This window comes from Rhinoderma darwinii, unplaced genomic scaffold (assembly GCF_050947455.1).
Source record: "Rhinoderma darwinii isolate aRhiDar2 unplaced genomic scaffold, aRhiDar2.hap1 Scaffold_4321, whole genome shotgun sequence".
Lineage (NCBI taxonomy): Eukaryota > Metazoa > Chordata > Amphibia > Anura > Rhinodermatidae > Rhinoderma > Rhinoderma darwinii.
This window is the reverse complement of record NW_027463831.1, coordinates 41,631-60,694: the sequence shown is the minus strand read 5'-3', so window position 1 is coordinate 60,694 and position 19,064 is coordinate 41,631. Positions and strand designations below refer to the sequence as shown.

The following is a 19,064-nucleotide window of genomic DNA, read 5'->3' as shown; positions in this document are numbered from 1 at the left end:
TCTATTCTATTTTTACGAGAAAAACATGTGATTCCGACCGGGGATAATGGCCAAATTGTAACAGGGGGCGTGAGTAAAAGAGAGCACTTAGCAGAGGATGGTTTCGATCCATCGACCTCTGGGTTATGGGCCCAGCACGCTTCCGCTGCGCCACTCTGCTGCCATACCTCCAAAAGAGAGGGGTAGCCTTTTACCCGCTGACTGTTGTTAAGACGCTAATGTGGAGGCCATCTCTGTGTTGCAATTGTCCATTTGTTGGCGGCTGTAGTTCCACGCAGTTGTTATGTTTTATCATTCTCTTCTTTTTATTGTGTTGATCAGAAGGTCCTCTAAGAAACATACTCCATTTACCATGTTGTGGCTTTTTTACGACTTTAATCAAAGTGGGGGAGCGTGGTTGTCTCTGTGGCGCAATTGGTTAGCGCGTTCGACTGTTAACCGGAAGGTTGGTGGTTCAAGTTGCATGTTACAGAAAATCCTATGGTGCCTCTCAACTTAAAGTTTCGGCCAGAAGAGGAGGGCACCGGTTGTAAGACCATTTCAACATGTACAGTGTGAAAAATTTTGAGAAGAGAAAAAAATCCCAGTGATTTGGATGACATAGTTGCAATGTAGAAAGAATGGTCCAGAGCCTTTGGCCCTCTTTGGTTGTGGGCCTAAATGTCTTTCCATGCGCCACTCTGTTTCAAAGAAGATGACACATGACATGAGAAACTGGGAGGTTCAAGCAAAGGTTGTGAAAACTTTTTTTTGTCTGATAACCAAAAGGTTGGTGGTTCAAGCCCACCCAGGGATGATTGTACCCTCTTTTTGTTTCAGTTGCATGTCAGAGTTACAGAAAGTCCTACTGTGGCTCTCAACTGAGAGTTTCGGTCGGATGCCCATTTCAAATACCCAACACAAACAAGAGACCCCTCTGAAAATAGATAGAAGACGAGGGCACCGGGAGAGCATTTGTCGACAGGTTGAAACATCATCTATGAGACTAACAAAAGTTCCTTCGAGCCGGAATTGAACCAGCGACCTAAGGATTGCTGATTTTCTACTACAGTTCTCCGCTCTACCAGCTGAGCTATCGAAGGCTTGCCGAGCTGGTTGTCGGGTGCTTCCTAAGCTTGCAAATGAGTTACATGAGTAGGGAAACAGAGGAGAATTGTCCCGCTCTTTGAAAAACTCGGCAAACCAAAACTTTGGAGAATACGGGCGTCGATCCCGTTACCTCTCGCATGCTAAGCGAGCGCTCTACCATTTGAGCTAATCCCCCTTCTGGCAGTCCATGTTGGGGTCCATGCTGGTTTCCATGTTGGGGTGCCTGATTCACCACAATTGTGATCATCACATACTTTTCAACCTGTAGCTTTAAGCTTTTTTTTTTTTTTTTTTTTTTTAAGTGTGGATGTCTTTCTCCCGTAAAAGCAGAAGGAGCGTGGAGCTTACAGGGTGCCGGGTGGTGTAAAAGTATAGGTGAGTCGTTAGTGTACAGAGTGAAGAATTGTGGGAAGAGAAAAGAAATCAGAATGATTTAAATAAGAAAGTTGCAACGTAGAAAAGATGGTCTAGATCCAATGGCCCATTTGGTTGTGGGCCCAAAAGCCTTTGCCTGTGCCACTTTGTTGCAAAGGCGAAAACATGTGGCATGAGAAACTGGGAGGTTGCGTGTATAAAAAGCATAGTCTGAAGGTCGTGAAAATGAGATGGTCAGGGATCGGGGGTCTCTATTCTATTTTTACGAGAAAAACATGTGATTCCGACCGGGGATAATGGCCAAATTGTAACAGGGGGCGTGAGTAAAAGAGAGCACTTAGCAGAGGATGGTTTCGATCCATCGACCTCTGGGTAATGGGCCCAGCACGCTTCTGCTGCGCCACTCTGCTGCCATACCTCCAAAAGAGAGGGGTAGCCTTTTACCCGCTGACTGTTGTTAAGACGCTAATGTGGAGGCCATCTCTGTGTTGCAATTGTCCATTTGTTGGCGGCTGTAGTTCCACGCAGTTGTTATGTTTTATCATTCTCTTCTTTTTATTGTGTTGATCAGAAGGTCCTCTAAGAAACATACTCCATTTACCATGTTGTGGCTTTTTTACGACTTTAATCAAAGTGGGGGAGCGTGGTTGTCTCTGTGGCGCAATTGGTTAGCGCGTTCGGCTGTTAACCGGAAGGTTGGTGGTTCAAGCCCACCCAGGGACGGCAGTGTCCTCTTTTTGTCTCAGTTGCATGTTACAGAAAATCCTATGGTGCCTCTCAACTTAAAGTTTCGGCCAGAAGAGGAGGGCACCGGTTGTAAGACCATTTCAACATGTACAGTGTGAAAAATTTTGAGAAGAGAAAAAAATCCCAGTGATTTGGATGACATAGTTGCAATGTAGAAAGAATGGTCCAGAGCCTTTGGCCCTCTTTGGTTGTGGGCCTAAATGTCTTTCCATGCGCCACTCTGTTTCAAAGAAGATGACACATGACATGAGAAACTGGGAGGTTCAAGCAAAGCTTGAAGGTTGTGAAAACTTTTTTTTGTCTGATAACCAAAAGGTTGGTGGTTCAAGCCCACCCAGGGATGATTGTACCCTCTTTTTGTTTCAGTTGCATGTCAGAGTTACAGAAAGTCCTACTGTGGCTCTCAACTGAGAGTTTCGGTCGGATGCCCATTTCAAATACCCAACACAAACAAGAGACCCCTCTGAAAATAGATAGAAGACGAGGGCACCGGGAGAGCATTTGTCGACAGGTTGAAACATCATCTATGAGACTAACAAAAGTTCCTTCGAGCCGGAATTGAACCAGCGACCTAAGGATTGCTGATTTTCTACTACAGTCCTCCGCTCTACCAGCTGAGCTATCGAAGGCTTGCCGAGCTGGTTGTCGGGTGCTTCCTAAGCTTGCAAATGAGTTACATGAGTAGGGAAACAGAGGAGAATTGTCCCGCTCTTTGAAAAACTCGGCAAACCAAAACTTTGGAGAATACGGGCGTCGATCCCGTTACCTCTCGCATGCTAAGCGAGCGCTCTACCATTTGAGCTAATCCCCCTTCTGGCAGTCCATGTTGGGGTCCATGCTGGTTTCCATGTTGGGGTGCCTGATTCACCACAATTGTGATCATCACATACTTTTCAACCTGTAGCTTTAAGCTTTTTTTTTTTTTTTTTTTTTTTTAAGTGTGGATGTCTTTCTCCCGTAAAAGCAGAAGGAGCGTGGAGCTTACAGGGTGCCGGGTGGTGTAAAAGTATAGGTGAGTCGTTAGTGTACAGAGTGAAGAATTGTGGGAAGAGAAAAGAAATCAGAATGATTTAAATAAGAAAGTCGCAACGTAGAAAAGATGGTCTAGATCCAATGGCCCATTTGGTTGTGGGCCCAAAAGCCTTTGCCTGTGCCACTTTGTTGCAAAGGCGAAAACATGTGGCATGAGAAACTGGGAGGTTGCGTGTATAAAAAGCATAGTCTGAAGGTCGTGAAAATGAGATGGTCAGGGATCGGGGGTCTCTATTCTATTTTTACGAGAAAAACATGTGATTCCGACCGGGGATAATGGCCAAATTGTAACAGGGGGCGTGAGTAAAAGAGAGCACTTAGCAGAGGATGGTTTCGATCCATCGACCTCTGGGTTATGGGCCCAGCACGCTTCCGCTGCGCCACTCTGCTGCCATACCTCCAAAAGAGAGGGGTAGCCTTTTACCCGCTGACTGTTGTTAAGACGCTAATGTGGAGGCCATCTCTGTGTTGCAATTGTCCATTTGTTGGCGGCTGTAGTTCCACGCAGTTGTTATGTTTTATCATTCTCTTCTTTTTATTGTGTTGATCAGAAGGTCCTCTAAGAAACATACTCCATTTACCATGTTGTGGCTTTTTTACGACTTTAATCAAAGTGGGGGAGCGTGGTTGTCTCTGTGGCGCAATTGGTTAGCGCGTTCGACTGTTAACCGGAAGGTTGGTGGTTCAAGTTGCATGTTACAGAAAATCCTATGGTGCCTCTCAACTTAAAGTTTCGGCCAGAAGAGGAGGGCACCGGTTGTAAGACCATTTCAACATGTACAGTGTGAAAAATTTTGAGAAGAGAAAAAAATCCCAGTGATTTGGATGACATAGTTGCAATGTAGAAAGAATGGTCCAGAGCCTTTGGCCCTCTTTGGTTGTGGGCCTAAATGTCTTTCCATGCGCCACTCTGTTTCAAAGAAGATGACACATGACATGAGAAACTGGGAGGTTCAAGCAAAGGTTGTGAAAACTTTTTTTTGTCTGATAACCAAAAGGTTGGTGGTTCAAGCCCACCCAGGGATGATTGTACCCTCTTTTTGTTTCAGTTGCATGTCAGAGTTACAGAAAGTCCTACTGTGGCTCTCAACTGAGAGTTTCGGTCGGATGCCCATTTCAAATACCCAACACAAACAAGAGACCCCTCTGAAAATAGATAGAAGACGAGGGCACCGGGAGAGCATTTGTCGACAGGTTGAAACATCATCTATGAGACTAACAAAAGTTCCTTCGAGCCGGAATTGAACCAGCGACCTAAGGATTGCTGATTTTCTACTACAGTTCTCCGCTCTACCAGCTGAGCTATCGAAGGCTTGCCGAGCTGGTTGTCGGGTGCTTCCTAAGCTTGCAAATGAGTTACATGAGTAGGGAAACAGAGGAGAATTGTCCCGCTCTTTGAAAAACTCGGCAAACCAAAACTTTGGAGAATACGGGCGTCGATCCCGTTACCTCTCGCATGCTAAGCGAGCGCTCTACCATTTGAGCTAATCCCCCTTCTGGCAGTCCATGTTGGGGTCCATGCTGGTTTCCATGTTGGGGTGCCTGATTCACCACAATTGTGATCATCACATACTTTTCAACCTGTAGCTTTAAGCTTTTTTTTTTTTTTTTTTTTTTTTTTTTTAAGTGTGGATGTCTTTCTCCCGTAAAAGCAGAAGGAGCGTGGAGCTTACAGGGTGCCGGGTGGTGTAAAAGTATAGGTGAGTCGTTAGTGTACAGAGTGAAGAATTGTGGGAAGAGAAAAGAAATCAGAATGATTTAAATAAGAAAGTCGCAACGTAGAAAAGATGGTCTAGATCCAATGGCCCATTTGGTTGTGGGCCCAAAAGCCTTTGCCTGTGCCACTTTGTTGCAAAGGCGAAAACATGTGGCATGAGAAACTGGGAGGTTGCGTGTATAAAAAGCATAGTCTGAAGGTCGTGAAAATGAGATGGTCAGGGATCGGGGGTCTCTATTCTATTTTTACGAGAAAAACATGTGATTCCGACCGGGGATAATGGCCAAATTGTAACAGGGGGCGTGAGTAAAAGAGAGCACTTAGCAGAGGATGGTTTCGATCCATCGACCTCTGGGTTATGGGCCCAGCACGCTTCCGCTGCGCCACTCTGCTGCCATACCTCCAAAAGAGAGGGGTAGCCTTTTACCCGCTGACTGTTGTTAAGACGCTAATGTGGAGGCCATCTCTGTGTTGCAATTGTCCATTTGTTGGCGGCTGTAGTTCCACGCAGTTGTTATGTTTTATCATTCTCTTCTTTTTATTGTGTTGATCAGAAGGTCCTCTAAGAAACATACTCCATTTACCATGTTGTGGCTTTTTTACGACTTTAATCAAAGTGGGGGAGCGTGGTTGTCTCTGTGGCGCAATTGGTTAGCGCGTTCGGCTGTTAACCGGAAGGTTGGTGGTTCAAGTTGGTGTTACAGAAAATCCTATGGTGCCTCTCAACTTAAAGTTTCGGCCAGAAGAGGAGGGCACCGGTTGTAAGACCATTTCAACATGTACAGTGTGAAAAATTTTGAGAAGAGAAAAAAATCCCAGTGATTTGGATGACATAGTTGCAATGTAGAAAGAATGGTCCAGAGCCTTTGGCCCTCTTTGGTTGTGGGCCTAAATGTCTTTCCATGCGCCACTCTGTTTCAAAGAAGATGACACATGACATGAGAAACTGGGAGGTTCAAGCAAAGCTTGAAGGTTGTGAAAACTTTTTTTTGTCTGATAACCAAAAGGTTGGTGGTTCAAGCCCACCCAGGGATGATTGTACCCTCTTTTTGTTTCAGTTGCATGTCAGAGTTACAGAAAGTCCTACTGTGGCTCTCAACTGAGAGTTTCGGTCGGATGCCCATTTCAAATACCCAACACAAACAAGAGACCCCTCTGAAAATAGATAGAAGACGAGGGCACCGGGAGAGCATTTGTCGACAGGTTGAAACATCATCTATGAGACTAACAAAAGTTCCTTCGAGCCGGAATTGAACCAGCGACCTAAGGATTGCTGATTTTCTACTACAGTCCTCCGCTCTACCAGCTGAGCTATCGAAGGCTTGCCGAGCTGGTTGTCGGGTGCTTCCTAAGCTTGCAAATGAGTTACATGAGTAGGGAAACAGAGGAGAATTGTCCCGCTCTTTGAAAAACTCGGCAAACCAAAACTTTGGAGAATACGGGCGTCGATCCCGTTACCTCTCGCATGCTAAGCGAGCGCTCTACCATTTGAGCTAATCCCCCTTCTGGCAGTCCATGTTGGGGTCCATGCTGGTTTCCATGTTGGGGTGCCTGATTCACCACAATTGTGATCATCACATACTTTTCAACCTGTAGCTTTAAGCTTTTTTTTTTTTTTTTTTTTTTTTTTTTAAGTGTGGATGTCTTTCTCCCGTAAAAGCAGAAGGAGCGTGGAGCTTACAGGGTGCCGGGTGGTGTAAAAGTATAGGTGAGTCGTTAGTGTACAGAGTGAAGAATTGTGGGAAGAGAAAAGAAATCAGAATGATTTAAATAAGAAAGTCGCAACGTAGAAAAGATGGTCTAGATCCAATGGCCCATTTGGTTGTGGGCCCAAAAGCCTTTGCCTGTGCCACTTTGTTGCAAAGGCGAAAACATGTGGCATGAGAAACTGGGAGGTTGCGTGTATAAAAAGCATAGTCTGAAGGTCGTGAAAATGAGATGGTCAGGGATCGGGGGTCTCTATTCTATTTTTACGAGAAAAACATGTGATTCCGACCGGGGATAATGGCCAAATTGTAACAGGGGGCGTGAGTAAAAGAGAGCACTTAGCAGAGGATGGTTTCGATCCATCGACCTCTGGGTTATGGGCCCAGCACGCTTCCGCTGCGCCACTCTGCTGCCATACCTCCAAAAGAGAGGGGTAGCCTTTTACCCGCTGACTGTTGTTAAGACGCTAATGTGGAGGCCATCTCTGTGTTGCAATTGTCCATTTGTTGGCGGCTGTAGTTCCACGCAGTTGTTATGTTTTATCATTCTCTTCTTTTTATTGTGTTGATCAGAAGGTCCTCTAAGAAACATACTCCATTTACCATGTTGTGGCTTTTTTACGACTTTAATCAAAGTGGGGGAGCGTGGTTGTCTCTGTGGCGCAATTGGTTAGCGCGTTCGGCTGTTAACCGGAAGGTTGGTGGTTCAAGTTGCATGTTACAGAAAATCCTATGGTGCCTCTCAACTTAAAGTTTCGGCCAGAAGAGGAGGGCACCGGTTGTAAGACCATTTCAACATGTACAGTGTGAAAAATTTTGAGAAGAGAAAAAAATCCCAGTGATTTGGATGACATAGTTGCAATGTAGAAAGAATGGTCCAGAGCCTTTGGCCCTCTTTGGTTGTGGGCCTAAATGTCTTTCCATGCGCCACTCTGTTTCAAAGAAGATGACACATGACATGAGAAACTGGGAGGTTCAAGCAAAGCTTGAAGGTTGTGAAAACTTTTTTTTGTCTGATAACCAAAAGGTTGGTGGTTCAAGCCCACCCAGGGATGATTGTACCCTCTTTTTGTTTCAGTTGCATGTCAGAGTTACAGAAAGTCCTACTGTGGCTCTCAACTGAGAGTTTCGGTCGGATGCCCATTTCAAATACCCAACACAAACAAGAGACCCCTCTGAAAATAGATAGAAGACGAGGGCACCGGGAGAGCATTTGTCGACAGGTTGAAACATCATCTATGAGACTAACAAAAGTTCCTTCGAGCCGGAATTGAACCAGCGACCTAAGGATTGCTGATTTTCTACTACAGTCCTCCGCTCTACCAGCTGAGCTATCGAAGGCTTGCCGAGCTGGTTGTCGGGTGCTTCCTAAGCTTGCAAATGAGTTACATGAGTAGGGAAACAGAGGAGAATTGTCCCGCTCTTTGAAAAACTCGGCAAACCAAAACTTTGGAGAATACGGGCGTCGATCCCGTTACCTCTCGCATGCTAAGCGAGCGCTCCACCATTTGAGCTAATCCCCCTTCTGGCAGTCCATGTTGGGGTCCATGCTGGTTTCCATGTTGGGGTGCCTGATTCACCACAATTGTGATCATCACATACTTTTCAACCTGTAGCTTTAAGCTTTTTTTTTTTTTTTTTTTTTTTTAAGTGTGGATGTCTTTCTCCCGTAAAAGCAGAAGGAGCGTGGAGCTTACAGGGTGCCGGGTGGTGTAAAAGTATAGGTGAGTCGTTAGTGTACAGAGTGAAGAATTGTGGGAAGAGAAAAGAAATCAGAATGATTTAAATAAGAAAGTCGCAACGTAGAAAAGATGGTCTAGATCCAATGGCCCATTTGGTTGTGGGCCCAAAAGCCTTTGCCTGTGCCACTTTGTTGCAAAGGCGAAAACATGTGGCATGAGAAACTGGGAGGTTGCGTGTATAAAAAGCATAGTCTGAAGGTCGTGAAAATGAGATGGTCAGGGATCGGGGGTCTCTATTCTATTTTTACGAGAAAAACATGTGATTCCGACCGGGGATAATGGCCAAATTGTAACAGGGGGCGTGAGTAAAAGAGAGCACTTAGCAGAGGATGGTTTCGATCCATCGACCTCTGGGTTATGGGCCCAGCACGCTTCCGCTGCGCCACTCTGCTGCCATACCTCCAAAAGAGAGGGGTAGCCTTTTACCCGCTGACTGTTGTTAAGACGCTAATGTGGAGGCCATCTCTGTGTTGCAATTGTCCATTTGTTGGCGGCTGTAGTTCCACGCAGTTGTTATGTTTTATCATTCTCTTCTTTTTATTGTGTTGATCAGAAGGTCCTCTAAGAAACATACTCCATTTACCATGTTGTGGCTTTTTTACGACTTTAATCAAAGTGGGGGAGCGTGGTTGTCTCTGTGGCGCAATTGGTTAGCGCGTTCGACTGTTAACCGGAAGGTTGGTGGTTCAAGTTGCATGTTACAGAAAATCCTATGGTGCCTCTCAACTTAAAGTTTCGGCCAGAAGAGGAGGGCACCGGTTGTAAGACCATTTCAACATGTACAGTGTGAAAAATTTTGAGAAGAGAAAAAAATCCCAGTGATTTGGATGACATAGTTGCAATGTAGAAAGAATGGTCCAGAGCCTTTGGCCCTCTTTGGTTGTGGGCCTAAATGTCTTTCCATGTGCCACTCTGTTTCAAAGAAGATGACACATGACATGAGAAACTGGGAGGTTCAAGCAAAGCTTGAAGGTTGTGAAAACTTTTTTTTGTCTGATAACCAAAAGGTTGGTGGTTCAAGCCCACCCAGGGATGATTGTACCCTCTTTTTGTTTCAGTTGCATGTCAGAGTTACAGAAAGTCCTACTGTGGCTCTCAACTGAGAGTTTCGGTCGGATGCCCATTTCAAATACCCAACACAAACAAGAGACCCCTCTGAAAATAGATAGAAGACGAGGGCACCGGGAGAGCATTTGTCGACAGGTTGAAACATCATCTATGAGACTAACAAAAGTTCCTTCGAGCCGGAATTGAACCAGCGACCTAAGGATTGCTGATTTTCTACTACAGTTCTCCGCTCTACCAGCTGAGCTATCGAAGGCTTGCCGAGCTGGTTGTCGGGTGCTTCCTAAGCTTGCAAATGAGTTACATGAGTAGGGAAACAGAGGAGAATTGTCCCGCTCTTTGAAAAACTCGGCAAACCAAAACTTTGGAGAATACGGGCGTCGATCCCGTTACCTCTCGCATGCTAAGCGAGCGCTCTACCATTTGAGCTAATCCCCCTTCTGGCAGTCCATGTTGGGGTCCATGCTGGTTTCCATGTTGGGGTGCCTGATTCACCACAATTGTGATCATCACATACTTTTCAACCTGTAGCTTTAAGGTTTTTTTTTTTTTTTTTATGTTTTTTTTTTAAGTGTGGATGTCTTTCTCCCGTAAAAGCAGAAGGAGCGTGGAGCTTACAGGGTGCCGGGTGGTGTAAAAGTATAGGTGAGTCGTTAGTGTACAGAGTGAAGAATTGTGGGAAGAGAAAAGAAATCAGAATGATTTAAATAAGAAAGTCGCAACGTAGAAAAGATGGTCTAGATCCAATGGCCCATTTGGTTGTGGGCCCAAAAGCCTTTGCCTGTGCCACTTTGTTGCAAAGGCGAAAACATGTGGCATGAGAAACTGGGAGGTTGCGTGTATAAAAAGCATAGTCTGAAGGTCGTGAAAATGAGATGGTCAGGGATCGGGGGTCTCTATTCTATTTTTACGAGAAAAACATGTGATTCCGACCGGGGATAATGGCCAAATTGTAACAGGGGGCGTGAGTAAAAGAGAGCACTTAGCAGAGGATGGTTTCGATCCATCGACCTCTGGGTTATGGGCCCAGCACGCTTCCGCTGCGCCACTCTGCTGCCATACCTCCAAAAGAGAGGGGTAGCCTTTTACCCGCTGACTGTTGTTAAGACGCTAATGTGGAGGCCATCTCTGTGTTGCAATTGTCCATTTGTTGGCGGCTGTAGTTCCACGCAGTTGTTATGTTTTATCATTCTCTTCTTTTTATTGTGTTGATCAGAAGGTCCTCTAAGAAACATACTCCATTTACCATGTTGTGGCTTTTTTACGACTTTAATCAAAGTGGGGGAGCGTGGTTGTCTCTGTGGCGCAATTGGTTAGCGCGTTCGGCTGTTAACCGGAAGGTTGGTGGTTCAAGTTGCATGTTACAGAAAATCCTATGGTGCCTCTCAACTTAAAGTTTTGGCCAGAAGAGGAGGGCACCGGTTGTAAGACCATTTCAACATGTACAGTGTGAAAAATTTTGAGAAGAGAAAAAAATCCCAGTGATTTGGATGACATAGTTGCAATGTAGAAAGAATGGTCCAGAGCCTTTGGCCCTCTTTGGTTGTGGGCCTAAATGTCTTTCCATGCGCCACTCTGTTTCAAAGAAGATGACACATGACATGAGAAACTGGGAGGTTCAAGCAAAGCTTGAAGGTTGTGAAAACTTTTTTTTGTCTGATAACCAAAAGGTTGGTGGTTCAAGCCCACCCAGGGATGATTGTACCCTCTTTTTGTTTCAGTTGCATGTCAGAGTTACAGAAAGTCCTACTGTGGCTCTCAACTGAGAGTTTCGGTCGGATGCCCATTTCAAATACCCAACACAAACAAGAGACCCCTCTGAAAATAGATAGAAGACGAGGGCACCGGGAGAGCATTTGTCGACAGGTTGAAACATCATCTATGAGACTAACAAAAGTTCCTTCGAGCCGGAATTGAACCAGCGACCTAAGGATTGCTGATTTTCTACTACAGTTCTCCGCTCTACCAGCTGAGCTATCGAAGGCTTGCCGAGCTGGTTGTCGGGTGCTTCCTAAGCTTGCAAATGAGTTACATGAGTAGGGAAACAGAGGAGAATTGTCCCGCTCTTTGAAAAACTCGGCAAACCAAAACTTTGGAGAATACGGGCGTCGATCCCGTTACCTCTCGCATGCTAAGCGAGCGCTCTACCATTTGAGCTAATCCCCCTTCTGGCAGTCCATGTTGGGGTCCATGCTGGTTTCCATGTTGGGGTGCCTGATTCACCACAATTGTGATCATCACATACTTTTCAACCTGTAGCTTTAAGCTTTTTTTTTTTTTTTTTTTAAGTGTGGATGTCTTTCTCCCGTAAAAGCAGAAGGAGCGTGGAGCTTACAGGGTGCCGGGTGGTGTAAAAGTATAGGTGAGTCGTTAGTGTACAGAGTGAAGAATTGTGGGAAGAGAAAAGAAATCAGAATGATTTAAATAAGAAAGTCGCAACGTAGAAAAGATGGTCTAGATCCAATGGCCCATTTGGTTGTGGGCCCAAAAGCCTTTGCCTGTGCCACTTTGTTGCAAAGGCGAAAACATGTGGCATGAGAAACTGGGAGGTTGCGTGTATAAAAAGCATAGTCTGAAGGTCGTGAAAATGAGATGGTCAGGGATCGGGGGTCTCTATTCTATTTTTACGAGAAAAACATGTGATTCCGACCGGGGATAATGGCCAAATTGTAATAGGGGGCGTGAGTAAAAGAGAGCACTTAGCAGAGGATGGTTTCGATCCATCGACCTCTGGGTTATGGGCCCAGCACGCTTCCGCTGCGCCACCTCCAAAAGAGAGGGGTAGCCTTTTAGCCGCTGACTGTTGTTAAGACGCTAATGTGGAGGCCATCTCTGTGTTGCAATTGTCCATTTGTTGGCGGCTGTAGTTCCACGCAGTTGTTATGTTTTATCATTCTCTTCTTTTTATTGTGTTGATCAGAAGGTCCTCTAAGAAACATACTCCATTTACCATGTTGTGGCTTTTTTACGACTTTAATCAAAGTGGGGGAGCGTGGTTGTCTCTGTGGCGCAATTGGTTAGCGCGTTCGGCTGTTAACCGGAAGGTTGGTGGTTCAAGTTGCATGTTACAGAAAATCCTATGGTGCCTCTCAACTTAAAGTTTCGGCCAGAAGAGGAGGGCACCGGTTGTAAGACCATTTCAACATGTACAGTGTGAAAAATTTTGAGAAGAGAAAAAAATCCCAGTGATTTGGATGACATAGTTGCAATGTAGAAAGAATGGTCCAGAGCCTTTGGCCCTCTTTGGTTGTGGGCCTAAATGTCTTTCCATGCGCCACTCTGTTTCAAAGAAGATGACACATGACATGAGAAACTGGGAGGTTCAAGCAAAGCTTGAAGGTTGTGAAAACTTTTTTTTGTCTGATAACCAAAAGGTTGGTGGTTCAAGCCCACCCAGGGATGATTGTACCCTCTTTTTGTTTCAGTTGCATGTCAGAGTTACAGAAAGTCCTACTGTGGCTCTCAACTGAGAGTTTCGGTCGGATGCCCATTTCAAATACCCAACACAAACAAGAGACCCCTCTGAAAATAGATAGAAGACGAGGGCACCGGGAGAGCATTTGTCGACAGGTTGAAACATCATCTATGAGACTAACAAAAGTTCCTTCGAGCCGGAATTGAACCAGCGACCTAAGGATTGCTGATTTTCTACTACAGTCCTCCGCTCTACCAGCTGAGCTATCGAAGGCTTGCCGAGCTGGTTGTCGGGTGCTTCCTAAGCTTGCAAATGAGTTACATGAGTAGGGAAACAGAGGAGAATTGTCCCGCTCTTTGAAAAACTCGGCAAACCAAAACTTTGGAGAATACGGGCGTCGATCCCGTTACCTCTCGCATGCTAAGCGAGCGCTCTACCATTTGAGCTAATCCCCCTTCTGGCAGTCCATGTTGGGGTCCATGCTGGTTTCCATGTTGGGGTGCCTGATTCACCACAATTGTGATCATCACATACTTTTCAACCTGTAGCTTTAAGCTTTTTTTTTTTTTTTTTTTTTTTTAAGTGTGGATGTCTTTCTCCCGTAAAAGCAGAAGGAGCGTGGAGCTTACAGGGTGCCGGGTGGTGTAAAAGTATAGGTGAGTCGTTAGTGTACAGAGTGAAGAATTGTGGGAAGAGAAAAGAAATCAGAATGATTTAAATAAGAAAGTCGCAACGTAGAAAAGATGGTCTAGATCCAATGGCCCATTTGGTTGTGGGCCCAAAAGCCTTTGCCTGTGCCACTTTGTTGCAAAGGCGAAAACATGTGGCATGAGAAACTGGGAGGTTGCGTGTATAAAAAGCATAGTCTGAAGGTCGTGAAAATGAGATGGTCAGGGATCGGGGGTCTCTATTCTATTTTTACGAGAAAAACATGTGATTCCGACCGGGGATAATGGCCAAATTGTAACAGGGGGCGTGAGTAAAAGAGAGCACTTAGCAGAGGATGGTTTCGATCCATCGACCTCTGGGTTATGGGCCCAGCACGCTTCCGCTGCGCCACTCTGCTGCCATACCTCCAAAAGAGAGGGGTAGCCTTTTACCCGCTGACTGTTGTTAAGACGCTAATGTGGAGGCCATCTCTGTGTTGCAATTGTCCATTTGTTGGCGGCTGTAGTTCCACGCAGTTGTTATGTTTTATCATTCTCTTCTTTTTATTGTGTTGATCAGAAGGTCCTCTAAGAAACATACTCCATTTACCATGTTGTGGCTTTTTTACGACTTTAATCAAAGTGGGGGAGCGTGGTTGTCTCTGTGGCGCAATTGGTTAGCGCGTTCGACTGTTAACCGGAAGGTTGGTGGTTCAAGTTGCATGTTACAGAAAATCCTATGGTGCCTCTCAACTTAAAGTTTCGGCCAGAAGAGGAGGGCACCGGTTGTAAGACCATTTCAACATGTACAGTGTGAAAAATTTTGAGAAGAGAAAAAAATCCCAGTGATTTGGATGACATAGTTGCAATGTAGAAAGAATGGTCCAGAGCCTTTGGCCCTCTTTGGTTGTGGGCCTAAATGTCTTTCCATGCGCCACTCTGTTTCAAAGAAGATGACACATGACATGAGAAACTGGGAGGTTCAAGCAAAGGTTGTGAAAACTTTTTTTTGTCTGATAACCAAAAGGTTGGTGGTTCAAGCCCACCCAGGGATGATTGTACCCTCTTTTTGTTTCAGTTGCATGTCAGAGTTACAGAAAGTCCTACTGTGGCTCTCAACTGAGAGTTTCGGTCGGATGCCCATTTCAAATACCCAACACAAACAAGAGACCCCTCTGAAAATAGATAGAAGACGAGGGCACCGGGAGAGCATTTGTCGACAGGTTGAAACATCATCTATGAGACTAACAAAAGTTCCTTCGAGCCGGAATTGAACCAGCGACCTAAGGATTGCTGATTTTCTACTACAGTTCTCCGCTCTACCAGCTGAGCTATCGAAGGCTTGCCGAGCTGGTTGTCGGGTGCTTCCTAAGCTTGCAAATGAGTTACATGAGTAGGGAAACAGAGGAGAATTGTCCCGCTCTTTGAAAAACTCGGCAAACCAAAACTTTGGAGAATACGGGCGTCGATCCCGTTACCTCTCGCATGCTAAGCGAGCGCTCTACCATTTGAGCTAATCCCCCTTCTGGCAGTCCATGTTGGGGTCCATGCTGGTTTCCATGTTGGGGTGCCTGATTCACCACAATTGTGATCATCACATACTTTTCAACCTGTAGCTTTAAGCTTTTTTTTTTTTTTTTTTTTTTTTTTTTTAAGTGTGGATGTCTTTCTCCCGTAAAAGCAGAAGGAGCGTGGAGCTTACAGGGTGCCGGGTGGTGTAAAAGTATAGGTGAGTCGTTAGTGTACAGAGTGAAGAATTGTGGGAAGAGAAAAGAAATCAGAATGATTTAAATAAGAAAGTCGCAACGTAGAAAAGATGGTCTAGATCCAATGGCCCATTTGGTTGTGGGCCCAAAAGCCTTTGCCTGTGCCACTTTGTTGCAAAGGCGAAAACATGTGGCATGAGAAACTGGGAGGTTGCGTGTATAAAAAGCATAGTCTGAAGGTCGTGAAAATGAGATGGTCAGGGATCGGGGGTCTCTATTCTATTTTTACGAGAAAAACATGTGATTCCGACCGGGGATAATGGCCAAATTGTAACAGGGGGCGTGAGTAAAAGAGAGCACTTAGCAGAGGATGGTTTCGATCCATCGACCTCTGGGTTATGGGCCCAGCACGCTTCCGCTGCGCCACTCTGCTGCCATACCTCCAAAAGAGAGGGGTAGCCTTTTACCCGCTGACTGTTGTTAAGACGCTAATGTGGAGGCCATCTCTGTGTTGCAATTGTCCATTTGTTGGCGGCTGTAGTTCCACGCAGTTGTTATGTTTTATCATTCTCTTCTTTTTATTGTGTTGATCAGAAGGTCCTCTAAGAAACATACTCCATTTACCATGTTGTGGCTTTTTTACGACTTTAATCAAAGTGGGGGAGCGTGGTTGTCTCTGTGGCGCAATTGGTTAGCGCGTTCGGCTGTTAACCGGAAGGTTGGTGGTTCAAGTTGGTGTTACAGAAAATCCTATGGTGCCTCTCAACTTAAAGTTTCGGCCAGAAGAGGAGGGCACCGGTTGTAAGACCATTTCAACATGTACAGTGTGAAAAATTTTGAGAAGAGAAAAAAATCCCAGTGATTTGGATGACATAGTTGCAATGTAGAAAGAATGGTCCAGAGCCTTTGGCCCTCTTTGGTTGTGGGCCTAAATGTCTTTCCATGCGCCACTCTGTTTCAAAGAAGATGACACATGACATGAGAAACTGGGAGGTTCAAGCAAAGCTTGAAGGTTGTGAAAACTTTTTTTTGTCTGATAACCAAAAGGTTGGTGGTTCAAGCCCACCCAGGGATGATTGTACCCTCTTTTTGTTTCAGTTGCATGTCAGAGTTACAGAAAGTCCTACTGTGGCTCTCAACTGAGAGTTTCGGTCGGATGCCCATTTCAAATACCCAACACAAACAAGAGACCCCTCTGAAAATAGATAGAAGACGAGGGCACCGGGAGAGCATTTGTCGACAGGTTGAAACATCATCTATGAGACTAACAAAAGTTCCTTCGAGCCGGAATTGAACCAGCGACCTAAGGATTGCTGATTTTCTACTACAGTCCTCCGCTCTACCAGCTGAGCTATCGAAGGCTTGCCGAGCTGGTTGTCGGGTGCTTCCTAAGCTTGCAAATGAGTTACATGAGTAGGGAAACAGAGGAGAATTGTCCCGCTCTTTGAAAAACTCGGCAAACCAAAACTTTGGAGAATACGGGCGTCGATCCCGTTACCTCTCGCATGCTAAGCGAGCGCTCTACCATTTGAGCTAATCCCCCTTCTGGCAGTCCATGTTGGGGTCCATGCTGGTTTCCATGTTGGGGTGCCTGATTCACCACAATTGTGATCATCACATACTTTTCAACCTGTAGCTTTAAGCTTTTTTTTTTTTTTTTTTTTTTTTTTTTTAAGTGTGGATGTCTTTCTCCCGTAAAAGCAGAAGGAGCGTGGAGCTTACAGGGTGCCGGGTGGTGTAAAAGTATAGGTGAGTCGTTAGTGTACAGAGTGAAGAATTGTGGGAAGAGAAAAGAAATCAGAATGATTTAAATAAGAAAGTCGCAACGTAGAAAAGATGGTCTAGATCCAATGGCCCATTTGGTTGTGGGCCCAAAAGCCTTTGCCTGTGCCACTTTGTTGCAAAGGCGAAAACATGTGGCATGAGAAACTGGGAGGTTGCGTGTATAAAAAGCATAGTCTGAAGGTCGTGAAAATGAGATGGTCAGGGATCGGGGGTCTCTATTCTATTTTTACGAGAAAAACATGTGATTCCGACCGGGGATAATGGCCAAATTGTAACAGGGGGCGTGAGTAAAAGAGAGCACTTAGCAGAGGATGGTTTCGATCCATCGACCTCTGGGTTATGGGCCCAGCACGCTTCCGCTGCGCCACTCTGCTGCCATACCTCCAAAAGAGAGGGGTAGCCTTTTACCCGCTGACTGTTGTTAAGACGCTAATGTGGAGGCCATCTCTGTGTTGCAATTGTCCATTTGTTGGCGGCTGTAGTTCCACGCAGTTGTTATGTTTTATCATTCTCTTCTTTTTATTGTGTTGATCAGAAGGTCCTCTAAGAAACATACTCCATTTACCATGTTGTGGCTTTTTTACGACTTTAATCAAAGTGGGGGAGCGTGGTTGTCTCTGTGGCGCAATTGGTTAGCGCGTTCGGCTGTTAACCGGAAGGTTGGTGGTTCAAGTTGCATGTTACAGAAAATCCTATGGTGCCTCTCAACTTAAAGTTTCGGCCAGAAGAGGAGGGCACCGGTTGTAAGACCATTTCAACATGTACAGTGTGAAAAATTTTGAGAAGAGAAAAAAATCCCAGTGATTTGGATGACATAGTTGCAATGTAGAAAGAATGGTCCAGAGCCTTTGGCCCTCTTTGGTTGTGGGCCTAAATGTCTTTCCATGCGCCACTCTGTTTCAAAGAAGATGACACATGACATGAGAAACTGGGAGGTTCAAGCAAAGCTTGAAGGTTGTGAAAACTTTTTTTTGTCTGATAACCAAAAGGTTGGTGGTTCAAGCCCACCCAGGGATGATTGTACCCTCTTTTTGTTTCAGTTGCATGTCAGAGTTACAGAAAGTCCTACTGTGGCTCTCAACTGAGAGTTTCGGTCGGATGCCCATTTCAAATACCCAACACAAACAAGAGACCCCTCTGAAAATAGATAGAAGACGAGGGCACCGGGAGAGCATTTGTCGACAGGTTGAAACATCATCTATGAGACTAACAAAAGTTCCTTCGAGCCGGAATTGAACCAGCGACCTAAGGATTGCTGATTTTCTACTACAGTCCTCCGCTCTACCAGCTGAGCTATCGAAGGCTTGCCGAGCTGGTTGTCGGGTGCTTCCTAAGCTTGCAAATGAGTTACATGAGTAGGGAAACAGAGGAGAATTGTCCCGCTCTTTGAAAAACTCGGCAAACCAAAACTTTGGAGAATACGGGCGTCGATCCCGTTACCTCTCGCATGCTAAGCGAGCGCTCTACCATTTGAGCTAATCCCCCTTCTGGCAGTCCATGTTGGGGTCCATGCTGGTTTCCATGTTGGGGTGCCTGATTCACCACAATTGTGATCATCACATACTTTTCAACCTGTAGCTTTAAGGTTTTTTTTTTTTTTTTTATGTTTTTTTTTTAAGTGTGGATGTCTTTCTCCCGTAAAAGCAGAAGGAGCGTGGAGCTTACAGGGTGCCGGGTGGTGTAAAAGTATAGGTGAGTCGTTAGTGTACAGAGTGAAGAATTGTGGGAAGAGAAAAGAAATCAGAATGATTTAAATAAGAAAGTCGCAACGTAGAAAAGATGGTCTAGATCCAATGGCCCATTTGGTTGTGGGCCCAAAAGCCTTTGCCTGTGCCACTTTGTTGCAAAGGCGAAAACATGTGGCATGAGAAACTGGGAGGTTGCGTGTATAAAAAGCATAGTCTGAAGGTCGTGAAAATGAGATGGTCAGGGATCGGGGGTCTCTATTCTATTTTTACGAGAAAAACATGTGATTCCGACCGGGGATAATGGCCAAATTGTAACAGGGGGCGTGAGTAAAAGAGAGCACTTAGCAGAG

The 19,064-nt window shown here is 45.3% G+C and overlaps 7 non-coding genes across 7 annotated transcripts; 1 reads left to right on the top strand and 6 right to left on the bottom strand.

Moving 5' to 3' along the window:
- The first annotated feature begins 2,113 nt into the window (after positions 1-2,113).
- On the top strand, positions 2,114-2,187 carry TRNAN-GUU (transfer RNA asparagine (anticodon GUU)). Its single transcript has one exon. It is a non-coding gene; the product is annotated as a tRNA-Asn (tRNA).
- Positions 2,188-2,754: 567 nt separating this feature from the next.
- Positions 2,755-2,840, bottom strand: TRNAY-GUA (transfer RNA tyrosine (anticodon GUA)). The gene is given in 2 exon segments: positions 2,755-2,790; positions 2,804-2,840. It is a non-coding gene; the product is annotated as a tRNA-Tyr (tRNA).
- Positions 2,841-6,195: 3,355 nt separating this feature from the next.
- Positions 6,196-6,281, bottom strand: TRNAY-GUA (transfer RNA tyrosine (anticodon GUA)). The gene is given in 2 exon segments: positions 6,196-6,231; positions 6,245-6,281. It is a non-coding gene; the product is annotated as a tRNA-Tyr (tRNA).
- Positions 6,282-7,921: 1,640 nt separating this feature from the next.
- TRNAY-GUA (transfer RNA tyrosine (anticodon GUA)) lies at positions 7,922-8,007 on the bottom strand. Its single transcript is given in 2 exon segments — positions 7,922-7,957; positions 7,971-8,007. It is a non-coding gene; the product is annotated as a tRNA-Tyr (tRNA).
- Positions 8,008-13,075: 5,068 nt separating this feature from the next.
- On the bottom strand, positions 13,076-13,161 carry TRNAY-GUA (transfer RNA tyrosine (anticodon GUA)). Its single transcript is given in 2 exon segments — positions 13,076-13,111; positions 13,125-13,161. It is a non-coding gene; the product is annotated as a tRNA-Tyr (tRNA).
- A 3,355-nt stretch (positions 13,162-16,516) lies between these two features.
- Positions 16,517-16,602, bottom strand: TRNAY-GUA (transfer RNA tyrosine (anticodon GUA)). Its single transcript is given in 2 exon segments — positions 16,517-16,552; positions 16,566-16,602. It is a non-coding gene; the product is annotated as a tRNA-Tyr (tRNA).
- A 1,641-nt stretch (positions 16,603-18,243) lies between these two features.
- Positions 18,244-18,329, bottom strand: TRNAY-GUA (transfer RNA tyrosine (anticodon GUA)). The gene is given in 2 exon segments: positions 18,244-18,279; positions 18,293-18,329. It is a non-coding gene; the product is annotated as a tRNA-Tyr (tRNA).
- Between the last annotated feature and the right edge of the window lie 735 nt (positions 18,330-19,064).